This window comes from Cherax quadricarinatus, chromosome 17, assembly GCF_038502225.1.
Source record: "Cherax quadricarinatus isolate ZL_2023a chromosome 17, ASM3850222v1, whole genome shotgun sequence".
NCBI lineage: Eukaryota > Metazoa > Arthropoda > Malacostraca > Decapoda > Parastacidae > Cherax > Cherax quadricarinatus.
The window spans coordinates 36,406,723-36,420,568 of record NC_091308.1 but is presented as its reverse complement, the minus strand read 5'-3'; the positions used below and the strand labels follow the sequence as shown (position 1 = coordinate 36,420,568).

At 38.9% G+C, this 13,846-nt stretch overlaps 1 long non-coding RNA gene across 1 annotated transcript in view; it reads left to right on the top strand.

Moving 5' to 3' along the window:
• LOC138852839 (uncharacterized) overlaps window positions 1-2,767 on the top strand; it is a 303,748-nt gene extending 300,981 nt beyond the window's left edge. Inside the window, exons 2-3 of the long non-coding RNA XR_011392120.1 lie at window positions 1,513-1,670; window positions 2,084-2,767. This is a non-coding gene — a long non-coding RNA (uncharacterized lncRNA). The remainder of the gene's footprint in view (window positions 1-1,512; window positions 1,671-2,083) is intronic.
• Window positions 2,768-13,846: the final 11,079 nt, after the last annotated feature.

The following is a 13,846-nucleotide window of genomic DNA, read 5'->3' as shown; positions in this document are numbered from 1 at the left end:
GGGTAGGTGAGCTACGATATTTTAGGCTGTGGAAGAGAGGGTTAGAGAGACTTCGGCAAGGTAGTGTGAAGTTGAGAGGATATAGCAAAAAAAATTGCTAAGTACAGTAAAACTAAGTTTAACTGTGTTAGGACACATTGCCATAATAGCTGTACTACGATTTTTTTTTCTGGCAGCTCAAGAGGTACAGGGAGGTTAAGTGAAACTAAGTAAGGTTCAGAAGTTTCGGTCAGTCCGTGTTAATGGGTGAGGTTTACGAGAAATTTGAGTTGTGGCTCTCCTGAGTGTCGATTGTAGGTATTCAGATCGCTTGGACTGTTCACTTTATGGGTTCAGAATGCTGAGGATGTCATTTATAGGTTCAGATTTCTGGATGATAGTGCTGAGAGTGCCGATATTAGCACTCAGTGCACTGAGTGTCGGTATTACGAATTTATAGGGGTAGGGTGACTTAAGTTCGGAGTGCTGGGGTTGTCGGATTTATGGGTTTATAAGGCCAAGTTTCTTTGTTTTAAGCATTCCCTGGTGATAGAGCAATCAGCTTTTTTTCATAGGGCTGTGGTGATGGATTTTAGCAGTATAGAGTGCTGAGAGTGTTTGTTTCATGAGATTCAGAGAGTTGGAGCGGTCAGTTTTAGAAGTTGTCGATTTTACCCGTTTAGTCCTTCTGTAGCTGTCTGGGGAGTTTAGAAGGCTGGGATGTCGGTTTCAGGTATTTAGAGGGGGTGGGGTAATCAGTTCCAGGACTTCGATGAGCCAGAGCAGCTAATTTTTTGAGTTCAGAGACCTGGGATGATCAGTTTTAGAGAATCAGAGGGAAAGTGATGATTTTTATTACTAGTATACTAGTGGAGTTTAGGGATTCAGAGGTTGGATCATCGGTTTTATGGATTCATAGTTCTCGGGATCTTGGTTTCAGTGGTTCGTATAAGTGTCAAGAGTAGAAACAATTGGATCTTCTCTGGACCGTTAAAGGTTTAGTGAGGTTTAAAAAAAACGGTTTATGAGTCTAATTATGTGGAGTACTTGAGATTCAGAGGAGTATGAACTATGTTACATTTCGGGGAATATTGCGCTGATAAATTTCTATGATTTCAAACTTTAGGGTCAGATGTTTTCGGTATTGATTTAGGATATAAGTCGTCAAAGAAAGGATGTATGAGATTATGAGACTGAATACGATGGTGTTATTTTGTGGTATGTTTGGGGAAAGTTGCTGAACTGCTTCAAGACTGGTAATCGTTCTGAAGGTGTGTGGGCTGGGTGGTCACAAACTGCAAGAAGTTGTAGCTCGGGCATTAAGTAGTTTTTAGGGTTCCGCATTCGGGTAGCAGTGAGGTTGTGAGTAGTGAAGGTCAACTCATGGAGCTGTAAAAACATGAACTTTTTTTTGGGGTGTAGGGGGGTTGGAGGAATAAAAAGTATGTGATGTAGGATGGGGTGGGTGGGTTTGTGTGTTTGTGTGCGTGTTTGTGTGTGTCCTCTGAGACTGACTGTTCCATTCTTCCACAGGAGAGGACCCATTCGCGCAGTTGCTCCTCCCGCCCTTGTTCAACCACCACAACCACCACCACAACCACCACAACCACAACAACCACCATACACCTCTTGCATCCTCCTGCTTGACCACGATTATCTCCCCCCATTACATTGAGTCGCTCCTTCCACAGGTTCGTAAAAGCTTTCGAAATCTCCGCATGTGATGTGCTTTTTCTTAAGTTTATTGTTATATCAGAGATTAAACTTAAAGTGGAAATTGTGCAATGAAAGTTTGTATATATATAAATATATAATTATATATATTTTATTTTTACAATACATTGATGTGCTCTCTTTAAAAATGAGCTTCCCCCTCCCCCTCTCAAATCTCCCCCTCCCCCTCCCTCCCACCCACCAACCATTTGGTTGATACATTTATTATTTTTTAATTTCATACAAACATAAGGCTGATTGTTGTTAAGTAAACCCTGCTAGACTCGTCCGTACCGCACTCACCTCTCCCTCGCAGACCAAAAATACACTTATTTACACCCCCATTGTTGCCACTAGTGTTGCTAACGTGTTTGTTGTTTCTGTGTTTCAGAAGTTCTTGACATTGAAGGAAGAGTCGCCATGTCAAAACAAATAGATACACCTTCCAACGCATTTTATGAAGAAAACAAATATAAATATATATATATATATATATATATATATATATATATATATATATATATATATATATATATATATATATATATATTATGCATCCACAAAACAAAGTGGTTTCAAGCAAATAACAATACTGCCACTAACCGGGAATCGAAGCCGGGACATTTAGCCAGACTCCTCGGAACCCAGCTAACCTCCCGATGCCTGGGTCCACTGCACCACTGCTACAAACGTTAGGTACCCAACAAGTACACTGGACATGCTACTTCCTAACGTGAGCGCATTCATGGCTGTGAATTGCTACATGAGTTGATTTTATTCTCTTCCCATTTGAGTACCGGTTTCACAAGCAATACAGATATTAATGCATTTCCAAAACGAAGTTGTTGTAAGCAAGTAACGTATACTGCTCGTGAGACCGGTATCCAAACAAAAGGAGAATGAAATCAGTTCCTGCAGAAATTGTCGCCCATGAAAGTGCTTGCGTTAGGAAGTGGTACGTCTAGGGTACTTGTTGGGCACCTAATGTTTGTAGCATGGTGGTGCAGTGGACCAAGGCGTCGGGAGGTTAGCTAGGATCCTTGGAGTCTGGCTAAATGACCCGGGCTCGATTCCCCACTGGTCGCTATATATATATATATATATATATATATATATATATATATATATATATATATATATATATATATATATATATATATATATATATATTGTATGTTCAAGAAAATATTTTGTATAATAATGGCTTGAAAATTTTACAATAATTTTAAGATGTTTGTTAAATTACATCCTAATGTTAGTGAAAAGTTCAAAATGAGAAGATACTAGAACAGAAACATGAATCAAAGGTAAAAAGAGAGATGTGTGAATTTCGATATCAGTCAGACACCACCTTCACTGTCCGAGGTCTAGAAATGCAGATCTCTCCTACCTGTGTTTCATATTTCTGCCCAAGTGTATCTCTCCATTGATTAGCAATTTTAATACACTGATCCTAGAGAATTTTATTTGATCATTAATATATATATTTTTATAAACCCAAATGAAAGAACTTGAAAATTGTTATAGTAGCTGGCTTAGATATTTAAACCTCAGTTTTAAAATATACTCTTTAGGAGCAAGTTTTTAGTGAAAGGATAAAAAAAGGTGGGGACTTTCCTGGAAGGGATGGAGGGAAGGGGGGTGAAAGAGGTTTTGAGAGGTATGGGTTTTGAGCATCCGGGAGACATGTGTAAGCAAATTAGATTGGCGTTAAAGAAGACAAGTGTTTTTCTGTTGGCTTAACTTGCTGTTGAACCATGGGCAAGGTAATATTTATGAAGATTTTCAAGAAAACTGGTTAACAGGAAATGGGTTGTTTCCAGAGCTGAGAAAAACAATGCTTGTGCTCTGAAGGACGGGTGAATATGATGAACTTCCGAGAGTCAGTCAGATTATTATGTTATGTATGCGCGATTATTGCAAGGCTGTTAATGACCGAGTGATGATGAACGTGTTTGCTTCTTTGGGTAACCTGCCTTGGTGGGAAACAGCCCATTTGGTGAAAATAATGCATTAATATAATGAAAGAAAGTACAAAAACTTGTGACTTACGATAAAAATAAACATAATAAGCAGACGCAAAAGAAAGTAGTTTAGATGTTCGTAAAGATATGTAAATATCTAAACAGTCGTTGAAATGAATGAACATTTGGACGACCTTTGAGATGAGTGAACAGTTAGATCATTAGGATGTGTTTGTAGTTTGACGGCCGTTTAATAGATGAACATTTAGTCGGAAGGACACCTCATAATGACAGATTTATAGTGACTACATGCGGTAAACCCACAATGGAAGTTTAGTATTTATTTTACAGTGTGTGGCGAGTAGTATCACTATTAGTGATACTGCTCGCCACAAACTGTTACTACCCATTTTCTCTTTGATATAATTAAACAGTTTTAAGACGCATAAAAAATTATTTACCGTCACTCTCACGATAGCCATTTTTCCAAGACACAGACATCACGATTCAGCGAGTCCATCAAAATGAAAAATCCCCAATGGACTTTAAAGAACGGTTAACCGGTTTAACTGAATCCCTTCATAGATATAAACTAGCATGTACATGCCTGCTGGATAGTCAAGTCGCTACCTCTCAAAAATTCTTGAACACCTTCCTTCCACGCCCTTCTCCGAAGTCCTCTACACGTTTCATCCATCCCAGATTTATAAATTTTAATCTGTTTTGTTCCATCTAGTTTGCTCAAACCATCGCTAACACAATTCCGCTCTTTGAATAATGTTCGTCTGACTTCATCATCATTTAATTTCTTTATTAGAGGACATTCTACTACCTCCATCCTTCTTCTAACAACACTCAGACAGTATGCTTCACACCCATAGAAAAGGTTGGCATCTCGATACTTTCATTCCACTGGAAAACTTCATTCTTTCCACAGATTCGTGAACACTCGAGTTATTTTATTTCCCCCGGTCTGTTACGTGATTCACCTGTCATTCCAAAAGCCTCATGTTGATACCCACTTACTGACAACTAAATATATCCACTTTCTCCATTCTTTCAATATCTAGATTTATAAACCATACCACGGGCGGGGATAGAACCCGCGATCAGAGAGTATGGTTTGGTTTGCAATCGTGTCATTACGATTTCGTGAGTCATCTAGATTTATACTTTCTCTATGTTGCACTTTTGTATTTGGTTTCATAATAATTCATATGCACTTTCCAGCTCTGCACTAACTTTTGTAACTCCTATTCGGAATTTTCCAAAAGTTGTGTGTCATCTGCAAGCAGCAACTGTAACTCTGTTTCAGATTCATTATCTGTGACTTCTCCTATGCACTTTAACATTCACTTAAACTCCTGTTTATAAACACATCAGACATACTCTCTGATATATATCCGTATCTAGCTTTACTGGAGTCAGTAACAAGCCATGTAGTTCATTTGCAGCACCTGTCACGTTACTTTTCTATCCTATAACATCCTTTTATAAATTCTATAAATGCACCAAACATCTCCTTTGCCTTTTATTAGCGCTGTTCACATTTATGCTTAAGCACAAACACTTGATCCACACATTTTCCTCTGCAGTCATACTTATAATATTTACTTCATTCTTTCAAAATAAATCTGTCTTCCATTTTAACTGGTGCATTCATCATATTATTCACCTATAATTCTTACGCTTTTTGGACCTCCACGGAGAACTAGAAACATGCAGAACGAAAATTAAGGAAGCAATAACGAAGATTTTTTTGATCAAACAATAAAGGAAACGACAAGCGTTTAGAGAGAGATGAGCTAACAAGATCTGACTTTCTTTTTCACACAAATATGACACAGTTGAAAATACTTAGAGAACCACTTTGCGCCTGCGATCATGTGATATTAAGTTTTGGACACTTTCTGGAAATGGAAATAGAGAAAGAAATGAAAGTTTGTAACAGGAGGAGGGATGGGGATAAAGAAGGTATGAATGAACTGCGGGGCAATGCCGTTCAAGAAAGAATAGGAGTAACAAAGCACAATCGCCAAGAAACAAAGAAAAGAGTTACCCAAACATGAAGAAAAGCGAGAAACTTAGAGAAATCCTCATGGGTAATTCAGGAATGTCGAGAGGCCAAGGGACGTGCAAGAGGACCAGAAAGATAAAAAATTCAAATTAAAGAACAGAAAACCGGGAAACAAACAAGAATGACAAGCTTAGCAAAAGATTCACGGAGGTTGTCACAGAAAATTGTGGAAATCTACAAGTAGGCACAGTAGTAAGAATAGATCAATAGGTTCAAGAAGGGATAATCACACCAAAAGGGGTAATATTAGAGACTACTTAGAGAGCTTGGCGTAACAAACGCAATGGGACCAAACAACGTATCTCCATGGGTGGTGAGAGAAGGGGCAGAGCCACTTCATGACCTAACAACGAAGGTCTTGTAGTCAGTTCAACTACGAGAAAATCTGAAAAATGTAAAATGTGGCCCCTCTAAATACAGAAAAGGGGGAGAGAAATGAGACACTGTATTACAGACCTGTATCTCTTAAATGCATTGTGTTAAAAGTTTTTGAGAGGATGGTAAGGAAAAAGGATATTGGAACACTTGGTGATAAACTATAGAAAACCAGCACTGATTTACAGATGGAAAATCCTGTCTTATGAATGTGCTAGCGTTCTATGACAGTCACAGAGATAAAACAAGGAAGAGAGAAGTGAGTGGACTACATGTTCTTTGTTTATAAGAAAGCATTTGATAAAGTATCACACTAGAGATTAGTTCAAATAATCAAGGAGTAGGCAAGGTTATAAGGAAGAGCTCCAGTAGATCAGAGGAGAAATAGAAACTATTGAGACATCAGAATGAAACAGTAACGATGAGGTCCAGCAAAGGAATAGTATTAAGACTACTTTTGTTTTCAATATACGGAAACAACTTATCAGAGTGCATCGAGTCTTGTGTCACTGCTAAGGATGTAAAATAAACCAGGAGAATAACAGGAGGGGATAGTTATAAGCTCCAGGGAAACCTCAACAGACTGCACGTGTGATAAAACAATTTCTCGAGTTAATCCAAACAAATTCAAGGTCATGCGATATGCAGTCGAGAAGGGCAGAGAGGACACAGAGTAGATCATGACAGAAGAGAAGCTGTAAATATCAGAAAGTGAAAAGGTATCTGGGGATAAATATAATGTCAAGCTGATCGCCAGAATTACACATAAACCGCATAAAGCTTGCAAAATATACAAGATTAGCGATAGAACCTAAAGGGTCATTCAGCTCTACGGAAAGGGATGTGCGAGATTAGCAGTCCTCAGCAAAGCATTCAGATCCTTGAATAAAGAATTCTTCAGTATCTTATATACTACAAATATTAAGCCAGTCATTCAGGATGTGGCCTCAAGACAGGGACTATGTCTGGCCATGAACAGCCAACAACCTTGGAAAAGTCGAAAAAATTTGCACCCTGACTAATATCAGACCTGAAAGGAATGCGCTGAATCTGACGACCTAGGGTCCTAGGAGGATAGAACAGCGGGAAACATGATTGCGACATACAAAATCTTAAGAGGAATTCATATTGCAGATAGGGACAGCCTGTTTCAATTGAACAGAGACACAAGTGGAAGTTGGAGAGATATATCAGCCACAGGAATGAGGAAAGTATTTCCTTAGACTCATGGTGGATTAAATTGAAGTGACTTGGACGAGGCAGTGGCGGAGCCAAACTCAACACAGAGCTTTAAGAGAATATATGATGTGGTTTAAGAGGTCAGAAATAAGTGTGGATCACAATGTTCTAGGAAGAGGGGTCAGGAGTGGAGTCTCGATCCCCCCCCCCCCCCTCAAACACAGATCGGTGACCCCTCCCACCCATAAACACGAGCAGTCGCATACGCAAGCACGCACACGCGCTATTTCTTGCGCGCGGGCGCGCGCGCGCACACACACACACACACACACACACACACACACACACACACACACACACACACATACACTTTTTCTCTCCGTTTGTCTCTCCTTCCCTCTTTCATACTTTTAATTCCATGAATTACTTAGCCAGTGTCCGATTTGATGGATATAGTTACATGTATAATGAAGGTATTACTGTACCTGTTCAACCATTTTCTTGTAACGTCACTAAGTGAGTAATTAATGAAACAGCTTAAGAGAGGGAGAGGGAGAAGCAGGGAGAGGGAGAAGCAGGGAGAGGGAGAGGCAGGGAGAGGGAGAAGCAGGGAGAAGTGAGGCATAGAACTGAAACACTTTAGACAAGGAGAAGAATTCACTGGCAGGAAGACAGTGATAGAGAGAGACAGGGAGAAGGAAACTGTAAGATTGAGAAACATGATAAGACAGGGAAATGAACAGACAGAGCGAAGAACAGAGAGAAAGGTGTGAAATATACACGTAAAACTCACATTAGTGAGAAACAGTGAGAGAGAACGGGAGAAAAAACAGGTAGATGAAAACTTGAAGAGGACAAACATGGGGAGAGAAGGAGAAAGAGGGAGACAAGCATATATACGTACTACTACTACTACTACTACTGCTACTGCTACAACTATTACTGCAACATCACATACATACATATTATTGTACCCACAAACGAGTGGTATTGATCATTAACAACACAGCAGCTAGCCAAGGAGTCGAACTCATGTTACTTGGCCGGCCTCATAGTGAGTGAAAACTCATGACGCTTTAGTCGACAGGACCACACAGTATATACATATATATAATGTACAGTCTAGAGAGATATAATAGAATGAAATTTCATAAAAAATAGTTTTAAAATTAATATGAATATTGCTTTAGGATAATACAAATTGGGTTCGTTTATAATTTAAGATACATTAGATAAGTTAAAATCTTAAAGCTTGGGTAGAATGTAAGCTGTGTTTGACTGATCCTTGATTACCTACCTACATCGTCATAAAAAGGTCAGGTGTTGTAGGCTGACCGCGAGGTGTAATCTCGTCCTTATATGCCTTTTTGTTGATCTATTATTTCTATAATTCTTCGATAGTTTAAGAAATCACGAAAGCACGGTTCTGCATATATATATATATATATATTATATATATTATATATATATTTATATATATTATATATATTTTTTTTTTTTTTTTTTTATCACACCGGCCGATTCCCACCAAGGCAGGGTGGCCCGAAAAAGAAAAACTTTCACCATCATTCACTCCATCACTGTCTTGCCAGAAGGGTGCTTTACACTACAGTTTTTAAACTGCAACATTAACACCCCTCCTTCAGAGTGCAGGCACTGTACTTCCCATCTCCAGGACTCAAGTCCGGCCTGCCGGTTTCCCTGAATCCCTTCATAAATGTTACTTTGCTCACACTCCAACAGCACGTCAAGTATTAAAAACCATTTGTCTCCATTCACTCCTATCAAACACGCTCACGCATGCCTGCTGGAAGTCCAAGCCCCTCGCACACAAAACCTCCTTTACCCCCTCCCTCCAACCCTTCCTAGGCCGACCCCTACCCCGCCTTCCTTCCACTACAGACTGATACACTCTTGAAGTCATTCTGTTTCGCTCCATTCTCTCTACATGTCCGAACCACCTCAACAACCCTTCCTCAGCCCTCTGGACAACAGTTTTGGTAATCCCACACCTCCTCCTAACTTCCAAACTACGAATTCTCTGCATTATATTCACACCACACATTGCCCTCAGACATGACATCTCCACTGCCTCCAGCCTTCTCCTCGCTGCAACATTCATCACCCATGCTTCACACCCATATAAGAGCGTTGGTAAAACTATACTCTCATACATTCCCCTCTTTGCCTCCAAGGACAAAGTTCTCTGTCTCCACAGACTCCTAAGTGCACCACTCACTCTTTTTCCCTCATCAATTCTATGATTCACCTCATCTTTCATAGACCCATCCGTTGACACGTCCACTCCCAAATATCTGAATACGTTCACCTCCTCCATACTCTCTCCCTCCAATCTGATATTCAATCTTTCATCACCTAATCTTTTTGTTATCCTCATAACCTTACTCTTTCCTGTATTCACCTTTAATTTTCTTCTTTTGCACACCCTACCAAATTCATCCACCAATCTCTGCAGCTTCTCTTCAGAATCTCCCAAGAGCACAGTGTCATCAGCAAAGAGCAGCTGTGACAACTCCCACCCTGTGTGTGATTCTTTATCTTTTAACTCCACGCCTCTTGCCAAGACCCTCGCATTTACTTCTCTTACAACCCCATCTATAAATATATTAAACAACCACGGTGACATCACACATCCTTGTCTAAGGCCTACTTTTACTGGGAAAAATTTTCCCTCTTTTCTACATACTCTAACTTGAGCCTCACTATCCTCGTAAAAACTCTTCACTGCTTTCAGTAACCTACCTCCTACACCATACACTTGCAACATCTGCCACATTGCCCCCCTATCCACCCTGTCATACGCCTTTTCCAAATCCATAAATGCCACAAAGACCTCTTTAGCCTTATCTAAATACTGTTCACTTATATGTTTCACTGTAAACACCTGGTCCACACACCCCCTACCTTTCCTAAAGCCTCCTTGTTCATCTGCTATCCTATTCTCCGTCTTACTCTTAATTCTTTCAATTATAACTCTACCATACACTTTACCAGGTACACTCAACAGACTTATCCCCCTATAATTTTTGCACTCTCTTTTATCCCCTTTGCCTTTATACAAAGGAACTATGCATGCTCTCTGCCAATCCCTAGGTACCTTACCCTCTTCCATACATTTATTAAATAATTGCACCAACCACTCCAAAACTATATCCCCACCTGCTTTTAACATTTCTATCTTTATCCCATCAATCCCGGCTGCCTTACCCCCTTTCATTTTACCTACTGCCTCACGAACTTCCCCCACACTCACAACTGGCTCTTCCTCACTCCTACAAGATGTTATTCCTCCTTGCCCTATACACGAAATCACAGCTTCCCTATCTTCATCAACATTTAACAATTCCTCAAAATATTCCCTCCATCTTCCCAATACCTCTAACTCTCCATTTAATAACTCTCCTCTCCTATTTTTAACTGACAAATCCATTTGTTCTCTAGGCTTTCTTAACTTGTTAATCTCACTCCAAAACTTTTTCTTATTTTCAACAAAATTTGTTGATAACATCTCACCCACTCTCTCATTTGCTCTCTTTATATATATATATATATATATATATATATATATATATATATATATATATACATGCATGCTGTATATAATTTGGTTGTTTAAAGAAAGTTTTATTTCTGACTGGAAATTAATGTTCACCATTTTAGGTAAGATTAGATACTACTACTACTACTACTACTAATAATAATAATAATAATAATAATAATAATAATAATATAATAAAATTATCGCTTTCCTCTTCAAGGAGAACTAGCTTAAACTTCAACATCCATTTGTTAACAAGTGACTGCTCGAAGAAGTGCTGCCAATAACATCGTTGTTGAATAAGATCTTAGAATTGTTTGATGTTCATGTTTTAGTGTACCGTGTTGCTTTAAAAAAAATATTCAGAAATCTAAAACTGAACCAAAAATCTTTCATGTTAATCAATAAAACATATATAATTTTCTTCAAGATGGCCTAAGAGAATGAACAAACAGCCTGCTTGATTACTTTTGATGAATGAAAGGCTCACTGCCGAGCAAACGTTTGGCTCTGTGTAGAGCTTTACTGAGTCATTTACCTGATAAAGCTCTTCAATAACAGCTTGTTATGAACGTGTGTGTTTTCGTAATCACTGTTATTTTAAGAAAAAAATCGAGCAAAGTCCTAATATTTGATTTGAAATGAAAAACATTGTTGCTTCGCAAGATTTTCAGTTTTTGACGTTCTGAAGCAATTTTAGGAAATCTAATTTAGTTTTCCATTAAAATTAGCAGAGCGTTGTTCGGATCAACATGGTTATTGTTAATGTGACCTGAAATTATCGTGCAGAGCTGTTGAATGCTAACTCTAGAAACCTAACCTCTAGTAGATGTTAAGTATCCTTGACTGGTGGTGTACAGGTGACGTGCATCCTGAACGACCCTCGTGTAGTCAACAGGCTTCAAACCTAATAAAGCACTCACCCCGTACGTGGATAAAAGTCAGTAACAATTTTATTTTTTAAAGAGGTGGACAGGTAAGCCAGCTGAAGGCCTTAGAATCTTAGATGACCAATGATCAAGTGGCGGGTCATATAAAACTAAGAACTGAGTTATCAAGCATTTGTCCTGTTTCCTGACAAATCTTACGTAAGGTAACGTGGATAAAGCATGGTAATCTTAGCTGTGAAATCTGTATTCAGTAAGTTAAGCCTCATGCTGACTGGCCCATGAAACTTTACCTGTATAATGACATCATCATCATTATAATAATGAGGACGACAGAAAGAACAACACCAATAGCATCAACAATAACAACATCAACAATAATAATAATGAACATTAAAATGGTATAAAATACCGACAGGTTGTTAGGTAAGACACATGCAACAGTTAGGTATCTTTATTTTGAAACGTTTCGCCTACACAGTAGGCTTCTTCAGTCGAGTACAGAAAAGTTGATAGAAGCAGAAGAGACTTGAAGACGATGTAATCAGTCCATCACCCTTAAAGATTTGAGGTGGTCAGTCCCTCAGTCTGGAGAAGAGCATTGTTCCCAAGTCTGAAACAATATGAAGTTCAAAGGACAGAATGGAGCCTTATATAGCGCCAGGAGGTGAGATGTAGGTCGCTTTGGGAGGTCAGGTCCCTCTCAAATCCAGCCGTTCTCACTAGTAGAGGTTGTCGAAGTTGATAAGTTAATTCCACATGTGACACTAGTGTTAAGCGTGGAGATAACGTTGTATAAAAACTAGGGTAATAAAACAAGTACTTGACAATTAAGCAACAAGCCGACAAGCGCAATCCCCCCCCCCTTTCCTTCCTTAACACCTATACCACTTTTTCCACATGATGTTTGCAGCACGTTTATAAATCAGGCTACAACGAGCAAAATAGAAACATTAAAAGGTAATCCAAAAGAAAAGTCTGCCACGCGAACAGAAAACGGTCAGCCACTGGGCGAGGCTGAAGTACAACAGTCATTTTTCAACTGTTAAATGCTCCGTCAACAGTTACCCATTTGACTGTTTTTACAGCAGTGCCACATGTTTGTGGTTAGGAGGACAGGTTGACACGTGGCCCTAAAGAGACGTTACAGAGCTGATAACTTAATTTCATATGACTTATCGTTCCATCTTATTCCCTGGGATCACTTTTCCATTCATTTTTACCACAGGCTGCCTAGTGACCATCCTCATTTGTATTTTCTCAGAAGTAAAGATAACCTACCATCGTATTCCCAGGTTGATATAACATTAAAACCTCGTACGAAATAAGTCTTGAGCTGCATTACATGTCTTGATACTATATGTAAAGATTCATTCAATAGTTCATTTATAAAACTATGCATATGCTACTTACTGACCTCGTAAATTTATTAAGATTGTGAATTAAACGCAGTGGCGTTGCTAGGGGTGGTGTCACCCGGGCGGCATCTTGGGTATCACTCCCATGAACCCCAAGGACGGGGGGATGTAAACTCCAGTTACGTCACTACTGTATGTCCAGTGACTAATGTTAAGCAATGAGAACGTTTTAGGGCCATAAACCGAACAGGAGAATACTTCTCAACTTTATTAATAATAAAATAAATAATCGTAGTAATATTGAGGAAACATAAACTCAAATACCATTTTGAGTATAGGTAACAGATCATACATTTATTCACCTTCAACAACGTAAAAAAAAGTTAAAAATAAAGAAAAACATTGCGATATCAGGGAAACATTAGTTCCGATTTGACCTCGAGTTCAGGTAATATTTCAGTGAATCTGATCTTACATTTCCTTGCCTTCAATCCTGCAAAATCATCTTTCATATTATCAAAATCAGTGATTTTTCCCTATATAGGCCTATTTGTACTCTGTAATCATATAAGAAGCTATATAGAAACGAAGAATTCTTCTCTTATGTTGCTGCATTAGTGTCACCTTCTTTAGAGGCTCTATGCCTATGGTGTCACCCGGGGCGGCTCCACCCCTTACGACGCCACTGATTAATTAGCAGATATAAACGTTTCTTTGGGCTATTTTAATAAGATAAATTATTTGAAAATAGTGAA